Below are 14,307 nucleotides of genomic sequence, written 5' to 3'. Positions count from 1 at the left end.
TAAATTACTTATACTTTGGTTGGCTCACGTAGGAGAACCTGTGTGATGTTTAAGCTTGTTTGTTTGATTTATTTCACTTAATATTACGGTTTCCAGGAACATACAGTTTCCTACAAATGACTGAAATTTATCAGAGTAGTATTCTAGTGTGTATAAATATCACATTTTCTTTACCAAGTCATCTCTTGATGGACATATATAGGCTTCTTACAATATTTAGCTATTATGAGTTGTACTCTATAAATATGAGTATGCATGTAACATTGTGATAAGGTATGTTGTGATATGTTTTCTTTTTTAGTTGAGTCTTTGTCTGGTTTTGGAATCAAGGTAATGCTAGCTTCCAGGAGAGAAGCTGGTAGTACTCCTTCCCTTTCAATTTCCTTAAAGACTTTGAGGAGTATTGGCATTAGACCTTCTCTGAAGTTTGTGTAGAATTCAATGGTGAATCCATTGGTCTTGAGCTTTTTTGGTTGGTAGAGTTTTTATTGCTTTTGCAATTTCATTGTCAGTTATACAACTTTTTGGAGTTTTTATATCTTCTTCATTCAGTTTTGGTAATTCATATGTGTCTAGAAATCTATCCAATTCTTCTAGATTCTCCAATTTATTGGAGTAAAGGCTTTCAAAGTACTTACTATAATCTTCTGGGTTTCAGTGGCATCCATTGCAATTTTACCTTTTTTCTTTCTAATTGTTTTGGTTTGAGTCTTTTCTTTCCTTCTTTTGATCAATGCAGCTAAAAATTTTTCTATTTTGTTTAGTCTTTCAAAGAACCACCTGTTCAACTCATTGATTTTTTTTGCACTATTTTGTGTGTTTCATGAGTTTCCACTCTTAACTTTATAATTTCCTTCCTTATATTAGTTCTGGATTTGGATTGTTCTTGTTTTTCTAGGACCTTGAGGTACATTATTAGGTTATTTTCTTGGGCTATTCTGTTTGTCTGATGTAGGCATTCACAGCAATAAACTCCCTTAGGATTACTTTCATTGTGTCCCATGAAATTATGATATGATATACTGGCATTATTGTTTTATTCAAGGAATTGTGTAATTTCTTCCTTGATCTCTTCTGTGACCCATTGATTATTCAAAGGGGTATAGCTAATTTCTAGGTACTTGCATAACTTATGTGGTTTCCTTTGCTATTGATTTCTAGTTTCATTGCACTATGAGGTGATAATACGTACATGCTCATTGCAATTCTTTTGCATTTACTTAAGCATTGGTCCCCAGACTGCATTGTGGAATCACTGATCAGTACAGGCTGCCTCTGATGGTCCCCTATCTGTGCCATCACTCCTGTCCCAGTGTGGTCCCCCAACTGTTGCTCATACCTCTCCTCCCTTGTAATGGAAGAGATTACTTCCTGATAGGAGTTGCCTTATCCTTTATGCAGAAGATTATATGAATGCCACAGCACGATTGTTTTATTTTTCTCTCACAGCAGTTCTTAGGAAAAAGTTTATCAGACACTGTATTTGTTAAAGAAATACTTTCTTTGTAGGTTTTTACTAAGTACACCAACTAGAAGAACTACAATTGTATCCAGGTCTGACAATTATTCAAATGAGGTTTATACTTCTTGTAATATGAGATTTAACACTTCACTATCTCTGATATTTGATGCATCGTCATGCAATGATATATCACAATTTGTGTTTCATCTAGAGCAGTTTATGAGACCATGATTCACTTTATCAATGGCATGTTAGACTCAACCAAAAGCAAGCTCAGCAGCCAGGCACACTGACACCTGTCTGCAACCAGCACTCTGGGGAAGCTGAGACAGGAGGATCACAAACTGCAACCCGGCCTAGATGACTTATCAGTGTAATGAGACTCAGTTTCAAAATTAAAAATAAAATAAAAAGTGCTAGAGATGTAGCTCAGTGTGAAGGCCCTGGGTTCAATCTTCATTACTAAACAAAAAAATAGCTCTCTTTCAATGGAAAATAAAAATTTTTGCCAGCTATTTGTCCAAGCGCTAACTAATATCTAGAATACTGAAAGAACTCAAAAAACTTACCCCCTCCAAGATAAAAGACCCAATCCAAACATGGGCAAGTGAAAGGAATAGACACTTCACTGCAAAAGTACAAGTGGCCAATAAATATGTGAAACAATGTTCAAGATTGCTGGCCATTAGAGAAATACAAATTAAAACAACATTGAGATTCCCTCTTACCCCAGAATGGAGGGCTATCATCAAGAAATCAAATAAGGTGTGGGGTCGTGGCCTTGCTCCATGTCCTGTCCTCCACGCGTGTGTGCACAGGCCCTGAAGGGCTCATGGGTCCACGATAGGACTCTGCAGGGACAGAGGTAGGAGCCATGGGCGTGATGCCAGCACCCACCAGGTCACCTTCGAAGAGGAAGAGAATGAGAACATCATCTTGGTGAGGGGCATTTGGCTTTCAGAAAATGTAATTGATTGAATGAAGGAATCCTCCCCATCTGTTCAAAGTCTCAGTGGTATTCTGGTATTTATGTTGCCTCAGTTTCTGATGAAGAATTGAAAAGAAGAGTGGTTGAAAAACTGGCATTGGAGCAAGCCAAGAAGGAATCTGAGAATCAGAAACAACTAAAGAAAAGCAAGGACCTAGACCCAGAGAGGGCTGCAGCCAATGAGCAGTTAACCAGAGCTATCCTTCGAGAGAAGATATCAAGTGAGGAAGAACACAAAGAACTTGGCTAAGCAGCTAGAAGAGAAAGACTGAATGACAAAGAAGCAGGATGCGTTCTACAAAGAGCAGCTGGCTAGACTGGAGGAGAGGAGTTCAGAGTTCTACAAAGTTACCACTGAGCAGTATCAGAAAGCTGCTGAAGATGTGAAGCAAAGTTCAAGCAGTATGAGTATCATCCAGTCTGTGCTGATCTACAGGCCAAAATCCTCCAGTGTTACCATGAGAACACCCACCAGACGGTCAGCTGCTCCACTCTGGCTAACCAGTACATGTACTGTGTCAATCATGCCAAACAGAGCATGCTGGAGAAGGGAGGATAAAATCAACTTTAGAACATGCAAAACTTTAATTCCAGAAGTGGAACACTTGTTTTCTGAGTAAGAAAATAATGCACTTAAAAAGAGAAGACTACTAAAGAAAAGTACCAGAAAATGTACTCAACAGAATCATATCATGTTTTGATCAACAACAGTTTGAGAAGCCAAGGTCTAGATCAGGAATCAGTCATCAAAGGACACTGTTCTGTACCAGTAAACCCAATTTATGAAAAAATAAAAGAGAAGGGCAGTGCCCTCCACCTTTCTGTACTTTCTATTCCACTTCTACTGACCGTATGATGTGTCTTTTCACACCAGGCTCCACCTTTTGGTGACTTCACCTCTAACAAAGCTGGGAACAGGTGGGGAGGCTGAGCTAATTGGAGTAGGAGAGGAAGGAACAGAAAAACACAGAGCCCCAGTAGAAAGGGCTGTATGGAATTGCCTAGGCTGTGTCTTACTCATCTCCTCTTTATTCCTGTTCTTTGACTAAGAGCTATTTCATTTTAACTTATTATGGTGGTCATGCAAGTAAGAGAAAAAGGAGAGAAAATGTTCCTCTTTTACTGGAATGGTGTTTATGATTACAAATGAAATAAGACATTTTTATAAATATGAAAGGAACCTTGGTTTATGCAACCTCTAACATGAATATTAACAACTTTACTATCAATTATAAATATATTTTCTGACAGAAAAAAAAAAGAAACCAAATAAGTCAGGCATGGTGGTGCACGCCTGTAATCCCAGCCCTCAGAAGGCTGAGCTGTGAGGATCGCCAGGAGTTTGAGGCCAGCCTGGGCTACATAGTGAGTTCAAGGCCAACCTCCACTACAAAGCCAGACTCTGTCCCAAAAAAAAAATTTTAAGAAGAAGAAGAAATCAAATAATAACAAATGCTGGAGAGGCTTCAGGGAAAAAGAATCCCTCTACACTATTGGTGGGAATGTAAACTGCCACAACCACTACGGAAATCAGAATGGAGAATCTTCAAAAAACTGAAACTAGAAATTCTGTTTGACCCAATGATTTCCCTTCTGAGTATCTTCACAAAGGAGTTAAAGCAACATATTACAGTGATAAATGTACTCTCATCTTGCTTCAACTTTTTTTTTTCTTTTTTTTTTTTTCAGTACCGGGGATCGAACTTGGGTTCTTGCGCTTGCACAGCAGGTGGCGAAACCACTGAACTAAATCGCTGGCCCAAAAATCCCTGTACACTTTTGGGGTTTTGTGGGGGGGGGGTTGGTACTGGGGATTGAACTCGGGTCTTTGCGCTTGCAAGGCAGGCGGCAGAACCACTGAGCTAAATCCCCAGCCCTGTACTCTCATCTTTATAGTAGCACAATTTATAATAACTAAGCATTAGAAGTGACTTACATGTGTATCAACAGATGAATGGGTAAAGAAAATGTGTAATGAAATACTACTGCTCTACCATAAAAGAGAGAGAAAGAGAGGAGGGAAGACAGACAGATGAGGGGAAAGACAGAGAGAGGAGGAGGAGGAGAGGAAGGTAAAGTGGAGAAGAAAGGGGAAGGTAAAGGAGATGGGGAGGAGAAAAAAGAGGAAGGATGAGAGAGGGGAGAAAAGAAGGAACAAAGGAAGGAAGGAAGGAAGCAGGCTGGCTAAACTGGCAATGAACTGGAAATTTCAGACAGCATGGAGTCTTCAGTCTTCCAGAGAGGACCTATCTTTGCATCGATAGTTGTCAGCAACCCTTGACATTTCTTCATCTGTGGTCCCATGATTCCATTTTCTGCCTCTGTCTTCACATAGCCAACTCCCCTCTGTGTGTGTTGGTCTCTGTGTCTCCTTTTTTTCTCATGAAAATACCGTCATATTTGATTTAGGGCCCACCCTAATCCAATACAACCCCAGTGGAAGTTTTACATCTGAAAAAACCCAATTTTCCATAAAGATCACATTGGTAGGTACCTGAGATTAGAACTGCAACATTATCTTTTGGGGGAACACAATTCACCCCGTAACAGCAATCATCATCCTAGGTCTTAAGTTGTGTCTATCATTTTTTATACACAGTGTCCAAAACTGCTAAGGTCTGAATGTCTGTATCTCCTCAAAATCCATATGTTTAAACCTAACCCCAATCTTTACCCATGCTTAATCTTTACCCATGGGATACTTTAATGTACATCAAAATAGCATAATAACAACATACTAACATATTTTGAAGGATACATTTTTGAAAAACCAATGGGACTGAGTTCAGATCTCTTAGGTGTATAGGTTAAAATGTTACATGTATGACTGGAGATGGCCAATAACAGCTGGTGTCGTGTTTGAATCCTTGTTTTATGTCTAGTTTAGCTCTCCGCATTTTTTTTTTTTGGTTATACTTTTTATTGGGTGCTTAAGACCACATCAAAATTAGATCTGTGTTGATGAAAATGAATCTGTCTATATATATTCTGACAAGATCAGCTAAAACCACTCGGGGATTATGTTGGGGACTATGTGAGGAGTATATTAGCTCCTCTAGGTTTTTGCCTCTACTGAGCCAGTCTTGCTTGATCATGTGGATTTTCTGGAAATCATGGGTACCCTCCCCTCTTTTGTGAACCTACTTTTTGAAGAATGCACAAATTCTACAGGAATTTGGTTGATTCCTGTCTTCTGAGGTCCAACAATCCTTGCTCATGATATTGGGTGACTCGTCAGAGTCAAAGGGATATTTTAGAGGGTGTCTCATCATGCTATGTATCCTGGCTGACCTTGAAGGGCAGGGACCAAAATATTAGCTGTCCTTTTAGCCCTTTACTTTTTTTGGTTTTGGTCTCTAAGCCTTGGTTTTGAACACCCAGAAAGTCAGGTATACCATTTTTGAAGTGGCAGAAGTTGGTCTTTATCCTAATTATTGGAATTTTTTCTCATTGGGACATTTTGAGCTCCTGGATTTCTGTTTGGTACCTTTTCATAGACTCTAATTCTTTACTAAACTGGTCATTCATGGCTTGTATTATTTTGTTTAGTTCACTTTGGATTAGTCTCTTCTGTAAACTTGATGATCATTTTGTTTATTAAGTACCTTGTCTGTTTAATTATATCTTCTTTGAGCTCACCAAGGACTTTATTGATCTGGTTTTTGTATCACCTCTTTTATTGTTTCAGATAATTCAGTTGTGTGGCTTTTGATTTCCTCCCTCGCAATGCCCCATGGGTCAGCTTCGGGAAAGTTGAGAGTTTGGCGAGGCATTTTGTTGCCTTATCTTCTCAGTTCTCTTTCTCTTTTTTGGGCCAGGTCATATGCTTCTTTGGTTTCTTTCTTTTTTATTTAATGGTAAGTGTTTGTAGTACATAATCATGATTATGTTTATGATGGGGAGTGTGTACATGTTCGTGTGTGTGTGTGAGTGTGTGTGTGTGTTCTCGTGCTGTGCTTTACAGGTTGATTATAGTGGAAAGACTTTGTTGCTAGTGTGGAGATCTCTTTAGTTAGTGTCTGCTTTTCACTGATGCATTCTGGATCTGGCTAACTATAGGCCTTCATCACTTGTCCAAGATCCAACCTCCTCCATTAGTTTGGGAGAGGAGGATGCAGTGTAATTGGCCCAACACCCCATTTTCAAGGAATGGACTGAGGTATTGTTAGTGACACAAAGGGAATCCAGATATTGGCATACAGAAAAAACCAAGTAATAGCAACAACTCTGCCAGCCTGGTCTTTGCAACAAACTGGATATTGACAAAGTATAAAAATTAATAATACACCATACTTAACTATAGAAAAGAGGTCTACAATTACAGTACAAACACTAAGACTGAAGGACCCTAGTTAGCAAGACAGACTCCATATTGCTGCTTGACCCACTTGCCTGTCCTTTAGATGAACTCAAAAGGAGGAAGCTTAGAAACCTCCTTCCCTTAGAAAGTACCTTTAGAAATAACAATTAATCAACTATTGTTTTACAAATGTTCTAACAGGGGGACGTTCCGCTTCTGTACCTTTCGCTTGCTTTGCTAGTTCTATCCCATAGGGAGGCTTAAAAACTATAGGCCTCAAAGGTGTATAAAACATGTTTGTCTCCCCCCAGTAGGGGCTGGAGTCCGATGCTCAGCTCGGGTCCCGGCCGGTAATAAACTCCTCTGTGGATTTAATATCGGTCTCTGGTTGGTTCTTTCTCTCTGGGTCTAACAAAGACAAACCAATTATTGACATACAATAAATATTTAATAAATGTAACAGGGGCGGGCGGGCGCTGTCGGAGGATGTCTGAGTGGCGGCGGTCTGGGCTAGCGGCCACGAGCTACTTCCGCGGCTGCCCAGAGGAGCGAAGGTCGCCGGCCCCGCGTCGTCCCCTCTCCGCCCCCCGGAGGGGCGAGAGGGAGCGCAGCTGATGTCAGAAATACACTTTCAGGAAATGGCCTCTAAATCTTGGCTGAATATTTTAACCTTCCTCTGTGGATCAGCAATGGGACTTTTATTTCTGTTCTCAGCTATTTAGTATTTTGTTGGGAGAACAAGGTGACACCCAGCCTAATATTCTTCATAATGATCCTCATGCAAGACATTCAGATGATAATGGACAGAATCATCCAAAATGAACTTCAATGCAGATTCTAGCCAACATAAAGATGAGAACACAGACATCGCTGAAAACCTGTACCAGAAAGTTAAAATTCTTTGTTGAGTTATGACAGGCCCTCAAAATCTAGAGAAAAAGGCCAAACATGTCAAAGCTACATGGGCCCAACGTTGTAATAAAGTGTTATTTATGAGTTCAGAAGAAAATAAATACTTCCCTACTGTGGGGTTAAAAACCAAAGAAGGTAGAGATCAACTATACTGGAAAACAATTAAAGCTTTTCAGTATGTTCATGACCATTATTTACAAGATGCGGATTGGTTTATGAAAGCAGATGACGATACATATGTCATACTAGACAATTTGAGATGGCTTCTTTCAAAATATAGCCCTGAAAACCCCATTTATTTTGGGAGAAGATTTAAGCCCTTTGTAAAGCAGGGTTACATGAGTGGAGGAGCACGATATGTACTAAGCAAAGAAGCCTTGAAGAGATTTATTGATACGTTTAAAACAGAAAAATGTACACATAGTTCTTCCATTGAAGACCTAGCACTGGGAAAATGCATGGAAGTTATGAATGTAGAAGCTGGGGATTCCAGAGATACCACAGGAAAAGAAACTTTTCATCCCTTGGTACCAGAACACCACTTAATCAAAAGTTATCTACCCAGAACCTTTTGGTACTAGAATTATAACTATTATCCTCCTGTACAGGTAAGTTTGGAAATTTTATTACTGTATAAATACTTGGGACTAATTTACTTTGTTGACTTAAAAAATAAACGAGCTAGTATGTGTATGTTTCTTCAGTATCAATAAAATACCAAGGGAGAGTTCTGCTTATTATGGCAGTATAACAAAGCAAACAAGAATGGGAATCAGCAGTAGTCATTTAACCAGTGTTTCTTGATACTACTATATACCAGGCATTGAGGGTATAAAAGCAAATACAGTCAGGCTTCAGTTCTTGAGAACTGAACTTTCTGGATGGGGAAATTCACCATTAGCAGGCAGACTCATAAGGATATGAGTTTAGGTACTCTTCAGTTCTTTTGAAGAAAAAGATCCTTAAAAGTTACCCATAGTTGGTGGGATACTGTGGTTTTGATGCAAGGCATTTCTAAGAGATGACTTTTGAATAAAAACTTGCATGAAGCCAACTGAAGATCTGGTTAAAGAGCCTTCTAATCATCAGGAACTTGTGAGAAGACTGCGAGGTTCAGAAAGACCTAGGTTCAAATTCTGCTCTCCCATTTATTAATTGAATGACCATGGAAGGAACAGAATTCGGCTGAGGTCTGTTTCCTCATTTGTAAAATGGACAAGAGCTACTTGTGCCATTTACTTGTAATTATGTATAGTACAGCCTATCACGTGGTAAGCATTTAATGAGCTTTGGCTCTCATTTGGTACCTTAGCTTACATTCCTGAGAATTTTATGTAAAATACATTGATGAAATATTTCAAGTATACAGCTGTTTGATAATAATATACCTTATACTTATCACCCCGTTTAACCAAATGGTTTTTTTTGTTGGTGTTTTTTTGGTACCGGGGATCGAACTTGGGTCCTTCTGCTTGCGAGGCAGACAGCAGATCCACTGAGCTAAATCCCCGGCCCCCAAATGTTAATCTTTTGTGAATTTGCTTCAAAATTTTTCAAAGGAGAAATACGTTATACTTGGAGCCTGCATACCCTCCCCATTCTAGCTCTTACTCCTTCCCTAGAATTAAACATTATCATAAATTTGTTATTCACTAACTACACGTTTATTTTTCTTTCGTGTTCATGTTCATAAATATAGTATTGTTTTGCAGACTTTTAAATGAATAGAATTAGACCATATGCATCTTTCCACATTTTCCCTTTTCATACAACTAACATATTGATAATGTGTCTACTTCATTATTTTAACCTGTTGCATAATCTAATATATAAACACTTTGTTCCATGATGATATGAATGTAGATTGTTTCCAGTTTTTCACTATTAAGGGTACTACTATGGTGAATATGTGATGAGGAATCATGAAACCCAGTTTTTAGCCTCAGCTCTCTTATTAAAGTCTTTAGGCAAGTCACTAATTCTCTGTACCTTTTCTCTGCCTGACATTAATAAATTGTACCACTCTCCTCTTCACAAGCCAGTGCTTTCAAATCATCCTCTAGAATAATGATTCTCTAACCATTATTGTTACCCCATGGGACATCTGGCAGGGTATGGAAAACATTTGGTTTTTACAACTAGGTTGCTAGAAACCCACTAGATACTAACCATCCTGCAGTGCATAGAACAGGCTCACACTCCCATCAAAGAATTAACTAGTACAAAATATCAGTAGTGCCAAAATTAACAAACCCTGGCCTACATCTGGCCCAAGCTTTTAGGTGACCAGCTTGAAAAGGAAATTTTGAAGCGGATCACTGCTGTTTGTACTATCAGCCACCTGTATGTTTTTTGTGTCTACACAAACATCATGGGTAGCTAATCCTTGCAACGGTTCTGGATTTAATAGGTGACAAAACTGAGCTCAGGAAAGTTCAGTAATTGGCCTTACTTGATAATTGACTAGGCCATTGGTGGCAAACCTGTGGCATGAGTGCTGCACTGGGCTGTTTGTATCAGTGAGAGCTCTAAAAAGTTCACCATCACTGAACTAGGCAGTATTGCAAACCATTGTGATTCTAAAAGGTTTTATTTCCTTTGTACTGCTCATATGCTTCTTTCTATGATCAATAGGATAATGTGCCACAAGAAGTAGTAGAGTGTGTATGTTAAAACAACTATTGTATTATTGCGGTAAAAGTCCACTTTAATAAATGAAGATTTTAAATTCAAAAATAAATAAATAAATAAATGTAACAGCTATACCTTCAGTGACAATGTAAAAGAATTAAATAGTAAGAGCAGATTTAACTATCTAGAGAATAATAGGCTTAATGGTTACTAGTAAACATAGGTGAGGAATAAGAGAATGAAGAGGTTAATATTTTTAAAATATGCAATGGAAAATGAGAAGGAAGAGAGAAAAGTGAGATAAAGGATTCTACTAAAGAGTAAAATGAAATTAATAGAATTAGATAAAAATAGCAGAAAAGAAAAAATAGAAAAAGAAGAAAAATAGAGAGAAAAAGAAAAAGGAAAAGAAAAAATTCAACCACCACCACCCCCCCAAAAATCAATGAAAATAATAGTCAAAAAACTTCTCTATTTTTCAATGATTTATTTCTTTCCAGGATCTATAGTCTTGAAATCCAGCAAATCTTTGTTTTCTCCTCCAGGGTTCAATCCCTGTGGGTTTGTAAAGTGTCCCACTGCTCCATAAACCCCTCTGTCCATACACCCCAGGTCATAGCAGCTTTCCAAGCTGAGGTGTGTCCTTGCTCATGTGGGTAAATGAGGAAAGCAAACAAATGACTGGTCTCTGTGCTGGATGTAGACAGTGGGATGGGTTTCTTTCAAGTAGACTAATGAACTTTATGTCACCACATTCAGCTCCAGCCACGTCTGAAAGCCACACATACCAGGCTTAGCTTCTCACCACAGAAAGCAGGGCCCTTGTCCTTCCCAGCCTGAATTTAAAATTCTCAAGAGGTCTATATCTAAGGCTACACCCTCTCCATGACTACCTCTGTGGCTGTCTCTCACTCAGTCACTGTGGTAGGGTAACCCTGGAAAGCCTGAAGCAAAGTTGTTCTGTGACTCAATCTCAAACAACCCCTTCCCAAAATGGCTGCTGACTCAATTCTTTCAAATATGATAGAGGCTGCACTGGATTTCTTCTCCAACTCTAGCCTGCCACGAGGAAATAGTCACTTTTAGAGTAAAACCTCACACTCTTTTTCCGGTTTACAGTAGCCATGGGCTTTTCTTGGGGTTAGTGCTCTTGGCCCAGTCCATTGTTTCTCCGTAGAGCTACTGATCCTCTGGGTTTAACTTCTCTCCCTGGGAATTGGACCTATCCACAATCAGGTTCTGCAGATCCTACCTACTGGGGAGTATGTGCTCTCCAAATACCTTGGGGTGTTGTGGCTCACTGACTGGGTTGAAGAAAGAAAATCTGTCAGAAGACAATGAGAAAAGAGTTAGTGACTATTGAGCTATCTATTCAATGAGAAAAAGAAAGTAACTTTACTATTATGTCAGGGATATGGAACCCAAGTATGAGGAGGTCAGATTTCCACACTTCTTGTGAAGGAGAAAGTATGGCAAAGAGAGAGGTTAGATTAATTATCAAGAGCCTGAGAGCCATAGCCTTAGCAAAATTACCCACATAATGGATCTAATTAAAGACAGAGGCCTCAATACAGGTGCCTTTTAAAGCTGTGGTGGATTAGGGTCATTAGTGACTCTACTTATCTTTACCCAGAGCAATATTGGAGTCTTGCTTTCTGAAGAGGAGCCTCAGGCCTTCCAGAGGTTCTGAGAATAGCTTTCTTCTTAGTCCTGTGAAAATTCTAGTGACCATTTTCCATGAAGGATTTTTATAGTTTGTCACTGTATCCCTTGAGAAAGGAACAGAATGTATCCTCAGTAACTGGGCATAAGGCTAGGATCTTGAGGGAATATAGGGCTACCCTTCTTGCCTACCTGTCAGCCTTTTGATTTCCCAAAGAAACTTTAGACATGTCTCTTTGGTATCTGTAGCAGACGCCCCTGCCCAGTACTAGCAGGCTATGAATGAAACATGATTCTTGCCTTCTCTAATTCAGCTATATTGTTTTATATCAGGAGTCAGACCAAAACCCTACATGACTCAAATGGTCATGTCAGGTAGCAGAGTTGGGCTAGTATTGCTCCTTTGCTAATGGCTGTCATTGAGGCCTAAGTTCTGATCTGTGAAGTGGCAGGGCTCTGCTGAGTTACATGCAGCTGAGGTCAGCATGACCCCCAATTAAAATCCTTTCCCCTGAATAATGGCTTCTCACTAACGTGATGGGTTGCTTGCTAATTGCACTCAGTCCCAGTACTGGTTTGTTCTATCCAAGCAAGATAAGCAGTGCTTACTCCCTAAAAGCCCTGCATGGTTCCATCGTGCCAGGTGTTCAGCAGTATTTCACTAGATACCTTCAAAGTGTACCCAGCTCCCTATTCCTTCCCATTATTGTATTCAATAAAAATACTGGATGCACTTGGGGGCCTTTGTCTTTGTTGCTCAGAGCAGCAGTGATCAGGTCCCAAGACCTATCATCACTCTAAGTTTTGTTTCCTGTCTTTATTCTTTTGTCTTGTGCTGTAGTGGCTCACAGGAGGCCAGGACCCACTGCAGGGGTTCTGGCAATGTTCCCACCTCCATTCCCTATAGGGATCCCTTGCAATGAATGAAAGTGACCTGCTTGGAAGATAGACTACCTCTAAGAGTTGTAGAATTTCCTGTTTGTGTTTTATAGATGATTGCTTATTAGTCATCAAGCTCCTTCTTTCCAGATTGCTGCATGGGCATGTTTGGCATCTGTATAGATATATAGCATCTTGCCTTTTTCTAATATCAGTGCCCAAGTAAGAGCAATGAGCACTGCTTTTTGAGAAGAGGTCCCTGGGAGGAGGGGTTTGGCCTCAATGATCTGTTGGGAACTGACAACTACATACTTCCATCAGTGAACCACACCTCTTCATGGTCCATGGTCTTGGAGGGACAGATCACTGATGTCCTGCCTGCTTTCATAGGTCTGGGAAATCACTTGAGTGATCACAAGAGTGATCACTTGAGATCACAAGAGAGTATAACTTTTGGACCTGTAGGCATCAGAGAGGCAGAATTAGGAGTAGTGAAAGTTTTATATAACCTCAGGGGTATCTAAGAGCATGGCCTGATACTTGGAAAGCCATTATTCCCGTTAACCACAAGTAACATTTTGTCTCAAGAATAGCCCCGTGAGGACTCCATAGGACTTCTAATCTTTGTCCTAAAGTTAATTTTGCAGTTTCATCTGTTAACTTAGCTGTAGCTGCTGTTGCTTTCAGGTAGGGTGGCCATCTAGCAGCCACCCTAACTTTTTGAAAAGTATTCTAATGGGCAGATCTTGTCCTGGTCTTTGGGCCAACACACCCAAACCAATTCCCTTCTTTTCTAATGTGTAGAGGAAAAGGGTTTTGTTTTTTTTTTTGTACTGGGGATCAAACTCAGGACCTCATGCTTTCAAGGCAGGTGGCGGCACCACTGAGCTAAACCCCCGGCCCCAAAGAAGTGTTTTCATAAATCAGATTTTCCATTATACCATGCAGTAGGATCTACCTGTTAGCTAATTTGTTCAGGGAGACTTGGTGTAGTCCCAACAGATAAAATCCATTTTGGCCTTTTCTGAAATTTGAGAATTGCCCCTCATTTTTTCTAATAAATCTTTTCCTAGCAAGGAAGTAGGACATGTGGGACAATTAGAAATACATGGTTAAATAGTTGGCCTTCAAAATGATATGTGATAGCAGAAGTGAAGAATCTCTGACTAGGGTTCCCCCCAATCCCAACTATGACTATAGATCTAGAGGAGAGTTTTCCAAAGAAGTAAGTCAAAACATAATGAAGTAATTGAATTGGCTCACTCATGACAGCCAACATTATCCAGGGTTCCTCATAGGAGATGGTGATGTCCATGGACAGGGGCACTGTAGGTTCCCTTGGGCCTCTTTTTTTTTTTTTTTTTTTTGTACCGGGGATCAAACTCAGGACTTTGCACTTGTGAGGCAGACGACAGAACCACTGAGCTAAATCCCCCTTGGGCCTCTTCAGAGCAGTAAATAAGAGTTTTTTCT

The 14,307-nt window shown here is 39.7% G+C and overlaps 2 pseudogenes; both read left to right on the top strand.

The window, feature by feature from the left end:
- The first annotated feature begins 2,061 nt into the window (after positions 1–2,061).
- LOC101701432 (MICOS complex subunit MIC19 pseudogene) lies at positions 2,062–3,246 on the top strand (annotated as a pseudogene).
- Positions 3,247–7,254: 4,008 nt separating this feature from the next.
- Positions 7,255–11,479, top strand: LOC101701065 (glycoprotein-N-acetylgalactosamine 3-beta-galactosyltransferase 1-like; annotated as a pseudogene).
- Positions 11,480–14,307: the final 2,828 nt, after the last annotated feature.

This window comes from Heterocephalus glaber, unplaced genomic scaffold, assembly GCF_053883595.1.
Source record: "Heterocephalus glaber isolate CG9 unplaced genomic scaffold, H.glaber_assembly_v1.0 deba00001561, whole genome shotgun sequence".
In the NCBI taxonomy this organism is placed as follows: domain Eukaryota; kingdom Metazoa; phylum Chordata; class Mammalia; order Rodentia; family Bathyergidae; genus Heterocephalus; species Heterocephalus glaber.
The sequence above is the reverse complement of the archived record's forward strand: the minus strand, read 5'-3'. Positions and strand labels throughout refer to the sequence as shown.